We start from the raw sequence: 6,000 nt of genomic DNA, 5'->3' as shown, positions 1-6,000 counted from the left end.
CCAGAGAGGGGGCCCCCGGGCGTCCGCCGATTCCTCACTGCTGTCTCCACCTGTCCCGGAAACCCCCGCACACGTTCACCGAGAAAACAGACATAAACCCAGCCAGGCACATCCTGGGAATGGCTGTGGGCTGAAAGAGCAGAAGAGAGCGCCGAGGAGGGGGAGGCCTTGGACCCCCTCGTGCATGGGCACAAGGTGCGGCAAGTGCAAAAGCAGCTTCCTCAGAAAGGTGAGCACGGAATTCCCACAGGCCCAGAAATTCCCCTCCCGGGCGCAGTCCCCGGAGAGCTGAAGACGCCTCAGGCAAATGCAGGCGGCGAACGCTCCCAGCAAAGCGAGGCCCAGTGCGCAGCGCGAACATCATCCCCAGGCACTCGCTGCGACAGAGACGAGCCTGGGAAACGTGAAAATGTCCCGAACAGGGAATCCACAGATACAGAAAAGACATCGTGGTTGCCAGAGCTGGAGAGAGAAGGCAACAGGGACCGACTGCTTAATGTATTTGGTTCCCTTTAGGGTGAGGACGTGTTCTGAGAGGAGGTGGAGGTCAGGGTTGCAGGACAGGGTGAAAGCACTAAATGCCACTAAATTGTTTGCTTTAACGTCATTAATTTTGTTATGTGAGTTTCATCTCAAAAGAATAAATAAGTCAAGCTGGCTGCAGGGCCCACCGCACCCCGGTCTGGAGCAGGGTCTTCTAGGGTGTGGCCTATGGCTTCCCCTCCCTCCAGGCTCCTCCACCTCCGCCTTTCTCCCCACCTCTGCCCTCACCCAGGCTCCACCACGACCAGCTTCCTCCACCCCCCAGGAGACCATGAAGACCCACGTCTGAAATCCTCACTGAGCCCATCTCCCATCTCCCTGAACCATGGGTAGGACCCCTCTGGCCCCCAGCCCTGCCCTTGACCCAGCCCACCAAGCCCCCACCCAGATCCACACCACCAGGCACTCTTGCCCTTGGCCTGCTGCCAGGCTGGCCCCACTCCTTCTGGGCCTCCTGGAGCTTCAACCCCTGCCTCCACGGTAGACCTTGGCCTTTAGCATGCTCAGTCACCTCAGGGGCAGCCCCGGGAGCAGCCCAGGGCCATCTTCTTGGGTCAAAGCCCCCCACCCTACCTGCCCTCTTGCCAGGACTAGCTGTGTCCTGCAGCAGCCCAGCATGTGCCGTTGAGCTGGCCTTTTCCCAGGCCCAGTGCCCAAGGAGGAGCTGATTTCACAGGCTCGGAGGCTCCGGGAAGAGTCTGGAGACTCAGGAATATCTGCCCAGGTGTCTCCACTGCGTCTGCCAGGGCCTCCAGCTTTCCTAACCAGGACCGTGGCCTCTGGCCTTGGTTGGGTATTTCACCTTCTTCCATGTTTAGTCCCTTGGGCTCTGCTATTCTCCTGCTGGAGGTGAGAACATCCTGTGTGCAACCAGAGATGCCCTCTGGCTTTCACACCTGCCTGCTTCTCACCCTCAGCCCTTTCTCACTCAGCAAAACTGTGGGGGTCCCTAGTCAGCAGCTCCCTGGGCAGCTCTCTGAGCAAGGTGGTCTCTGGGGTCACGAAGGGGAGCTGGCTAGGACACGCTGGAAACTCAGCCACCTCTCCCCTTCAACTCAGCCGGCCCCCACCGGAAGTGCACAGGAGCCGGGAAGAGAGGCTGGAGCCTGCCCTGAGGGCAGCACAGGAGGTGTCTCTGCAGCTGCTGTCCTGCCACCCCTGCAGGCTGCACACGTTCTGGGCACGCTCCTTAGCCACAGACAGAACAGCCAGTGCCAGAGTCTGCTTCACCTCCCCTGAAGCACACTCATTCACCCACACCCGATGCCGCCCGACGTGCAGGGAGCATGGGCTGGGTGCACCTCCACCGGTGAGAAGGCTGAGCCGCCGCGGTCCTGGGAGCCTGGCTCTGAGGTCTCTCATTTTCCCCTGCCTCCCTAAGACTTTTCTGTCTAAGACTTTTCTGTCTCTCCGGCCATTGAAAGGCTTCGTTCCTTAAAGTCCTGTTACACTCTCCTTTCCCAGAATGCAGGGAGCCAAGACTGTACCACTGCATGTCAGCCTGGGTGGCAGAGCAAGACCCTATCTTAAAAAAAAAATTGACTGGACGTGGTGGCTCACGCCTATAATCCCAGCACTTTGGGAGGCCAAGGTGGGTGGATCATTTGAGGTCAGGAGTTCAAGACCAGCCTGGCCAACATGGCAAAACCTCATCTCTCTACTAAAAATACAAAAATTAGCATGGCGTGCTAGTGCACGCCCGTAATCCCAGCTACTGGAGAGGCTGAGGTGAGAGAATCGCTTGAACCCAAGAGATGGAGATTGCAGTGAGCCGAGATCACACCACTGCACTCCAGCCTGGGCAACAGAGGGAGACTCTGTCTCAAAAAGAAAGAAAAGAAAAGAAAGTCTTCTTTCCATGATGTGAATGTCAGGCCCTGTGGCCTCTTGCACTGGCCAGAAGGGCTGGGGTCACTGGCCCACCCTCAAGGGACAAGGAGGAGAGGTGAGGCTGTGGGCGCACCTGATTTTACCTCCTGGAATCCATGTTCTCTGGGCTTAGGGAGCATCTGGAGTTGACTCTTCCTCCATGGGACCCTCCCTTTTTCAGGAAAACTTCCTCTCCAAGGGGATCCCGCAGGGCTAAGAAACACCCTCTTCACCTCCCTCCTGCCCAGTCCTTCAGACCAGGCAAGAGAGTGCAGACCCTCCCCGACCTGGGAGGAGGGCCCATCACCCGCTCCCTGCCCCCTGCTCGCCAATCCCCCCTGGGACTTTCCAGGCCGCTCCTTCCACCTGAAGGATCTAGGCTCACAGGTCACCTGTCAGGATGGGGCCTTACCCAGCAGGCACTGACCCAGTGACAATCACCCTACCTTTCTTACAGTGACAATCACCCTACCTTTCTTACAGTGACAATCACCCTACCTTTCTTATGTATTCGTTAGTTGATTTGTTTGCAATCCGCCCCACGCCTATTAGAATGGAAGCTGCAGGCAGCAGGAACCAGTGTGGCCAAGCTGGAGGGCAGCACAACGTGGACAGCAGGTTCATGGACAGAAGGCGTGGAACAGGCCGGGCCCACAGGAGAGTGGTCAGGAGGGCAGGCACCGAGAGGTGCAGACGGCCTGTCAGAACAGGGGTGCAGGCTGGTGGGGGCAGGAGCTGGAAGGGGAAGGTCACAGAGCCAGAAAGATAGGGTGTCCGCCACAGCCAATTCTTTGGAAGTTTTCCTGAAAGGTGGGAGGGGAGGGGGACAAGGTGTGGTTCAGGGGAGGGGAAGGGAAGGGAATGAGGCCTGTGTGCAGTGTGTCTGCAAAGGGAGGAGAAGCCAGGAGGGAGGGAATGAGGGGGCAGGGGAAGGGAGGGCCCTGCAGCAGGTGGGATTCTGTTCAGCCCATTTCCTGGGCCACAGGGATTCATGAAGGGCCCTGGATCAGGCCCCTGGGTGCACTGATGCTCGTAAATGCGGCGGCCGTTTTTGGTGTCATCACTGCTATCTCCAAGGCCCGGAGGAAGGACCAAGGGTGGGCCTGGCACGGGTGGGGGTCGTGTGCGGGGGCGGCGTCCAGGGCGGCGGCGCGGCTGGGCTGGTCCTGGCGCTGGGACCCGCAGCTCCGCCTCTGCCTGAGCAGAGACCCGGGACCCCCCGCACGGCGCCAGCACCGGGCCCGCTGCGGAGAGGGAAGGGTTACGGCGGGGATGGGGGTGGGGGGTTGGCCGGGGCGCGACTGGCTCAGGATTGGCTCGGCGCGCGCAGGACCCGGGGGCAGCTGCGGGCCCAGACTTCCCGGACGCCCTGGCGCCTCTGCTGCCCACGGCGGCCCCGGGGCCGCGCCCGCGGAGGGGGGGCCCCCATCTCCTGTCAGCCGCAGTGACTGCGGGTGCCTGACGGCGCCGCCAGCCCGGGTGGCCCCTCCCGGCCCCAGCGGGGTCTCCCGGGGCTGCCTCTGTCGTCCCGACCTGCCTGGTCCCTGGAGCTGGGGTGGGACCCCTGCTTTGATCAATTGCTGGGGGTGGGGGGACTGGTCGACCTCACCCTGAGGGGCCTGGGACTCTTTGTGACACCTGGGGGAGCTTGCCGTGGCATCTGGAGGGGTCCTGGTTGAGCAGCTAGGGGAGTGTCTGGTAACCAGCCAGGCCCCTCAGGCTCCCTCCCGGGCGGAGGAACCTGGCAGGCCCTGAACAGACAGACAGCGATGGGCTCATCCCCTGGGCGCCCTGTGCCTGCCCTCAGCCTCCCCACTGAGGCCGGGGACTTTAGAGGTGGGCATGCCTGCCAGGCTGCCAGGCCCTCAGTCCTGTGGGCAGCTGGGCAGGCCACAGTGTGGTAGAGGCTCCAGAAGGCCCAGCCCTGCCACTGCACATGTGCCTGGTCAGCAGATAAAGTCTTCCTTGTTGTGGGCAGTGTAGCTGCACCTGCAGTGAGGCCAGCACTGTTGAAAAGATGTAGGCCGGGCGCGGTGGCTCAAGCCTGTAATCCCAGCACTTTGGGAGGCCGAGGCGGGTGGATCACGAGGTCAGGAGATCGAGACCATCCTGGCTAACATGGTGAAACCCCGTCTCTACTAAAAATACAAAAAACTAGCCGGGCGTGGTGGCGGACGCCTGTAGTCCCAGCTACTGGGAGGCTGAGGCGGGAGAATGGCGTGAACCCGGGAGGCGGAGCTTGCAGTGAGCCGAGATCGCGCCACTGCACTCCAGCCTGGGCGACACAGCGAGACTCCGTCTCAAAAAAAAAAAAAAAAAAAAAGAAAAGATGTCAATTCACAGAGCTTGACTGTGACCCAGAGGTGAGGTTAGGACTCCGGGAAAGGATGGTGGCGGTGTTCAGCGGAAACTCTCCTTTTCTTCTATGTGGACACAGGAGCCGCACACCTGCTTGTCCCCATCCTCCTACAGCATAGGGCCCCTGGGACCTCAGCCCTGAGCAGGATTTGGGGGATGGCCGCGTCTCCCTGCGTGGGCTCTGCCTCATGGTCCTCACAAGGCCCGGGACATGGATGAGACCAGGCCTGCGACCTCTGCCTCCCTGCCCCACTCTGGCTGTGCCAGCCTCCCTGACAGGGGCTCCTCCCTCCACATGCCCCTCCTGGGCCACCATCCTGTTAGAAACAGGCAGGAGTCTCCTTCCAGCCTCCCTCTGGGGTGGGCAGACAGCACGGCGATCACCTGCCCCCACTCGCTCATCTATCACCCTGAACTGTGTTCACGATGAAATTACTCATCCTAGGCCGGTGATAAATGGCACCAGTCTAGAGCCAGCACGCGGCGTGGGGTGGGGCTCCCCGCTCAGGGTTCCCAGGCCTGGGCCAGAGAAACCTGGTGAGCTGTGCCTTTGTGCTCACGCGCAGCCTGGTAAGGGCAAGTCAGTGGATTTGTATGTGTCTGATGTGTGCCCTTGGTAAAAGCACGCGTGGGCACGATTCTGTGTGCTTGTGCTCAGGGGGCCTGGGGGCTGAGGGAGGCCATCTGGGATGTGGGGTCCGGATGTGGTGGCCCAGGTGGGCGCTAGGCAGGTGGCAGAGTGGAGAAGGTGTGTCGCCAGGAGGAATGAGAAGAGCGGGGAAGCCACAGAGAGGGGTGCAGGGAAGATGGGGTGTCTGGGAGCTCAGCCTGGTGCAGAGGGAGGGAAGCAGGCAGCTCCTGGGGGCACATGTGGGGCAGACTCTCTAGATTAAATGCTGGATTTGTATAGTGTGTAGATTTTCAGTAATAAAAATCATCAAAAACAATCGTGTTTGCAATTTATTGGGCAACCACTATCTGCTGGTCAACATCTAGAATGTATCAATTGTACAAGCCAAGTATTTTATCCCCATTTTTCCAGAGGATGAAACCGAGAATAAGGAGCTTTACATTGTCAGTGACCGAACACGTAGTACACCCATGGCCGTGCGTCCGCAGGACAAAGCAGCCTTTGGCAGCCCTGGACCTTAAGATGTCCAGAGATCAGCAGCTCTCAGCTCAGGCCCAGGCAGCTGGACAGCACCCAGCGCCTCCTCCAGGTGCTCCTGG

At 60.2% G+C, this 6,000-nt stretch overlaps 1 long non-coding RNA gene across 1 annotated transcript; it reads left to right on the top strand.

Moving 5' to 3' along the window:
* Nucleotides 1-210: 210 nt before the first annotated feature.
* Nucleotides 211-2,043, top strand: LOC116273792. Its single transcript, XR_004182198.1, has 3 exons — nucleotides 211-517; nucleotides 776-1,852; nucleotides 2,008-2,043. It is a non-coding gene; the product is annotated as an uncharacterized LOC116273792 (long non-coding RNA).
* Nucleotides 2,044-6,000: the final 3,957 nt, after the last annotated feature.

This window comes from Papio anubis, chromosome 1 (assembly GCF_008728515.1).
Source record: "Papio anubis isolate 15944 chromosome 1, Panubis1.0, whole genome shotgun sequence".
Lineage (NCBI taxonomy): Eukaryota > Metazoa > Chordata > Mammalia > Primates > Cercopithecidae > Papio > Papio anubis.
The sequence above is the reverse complement of the archived record's forward strand: the minus strand, read 5'-3'. Positions and strand labels throughout refer to the sequence as shown.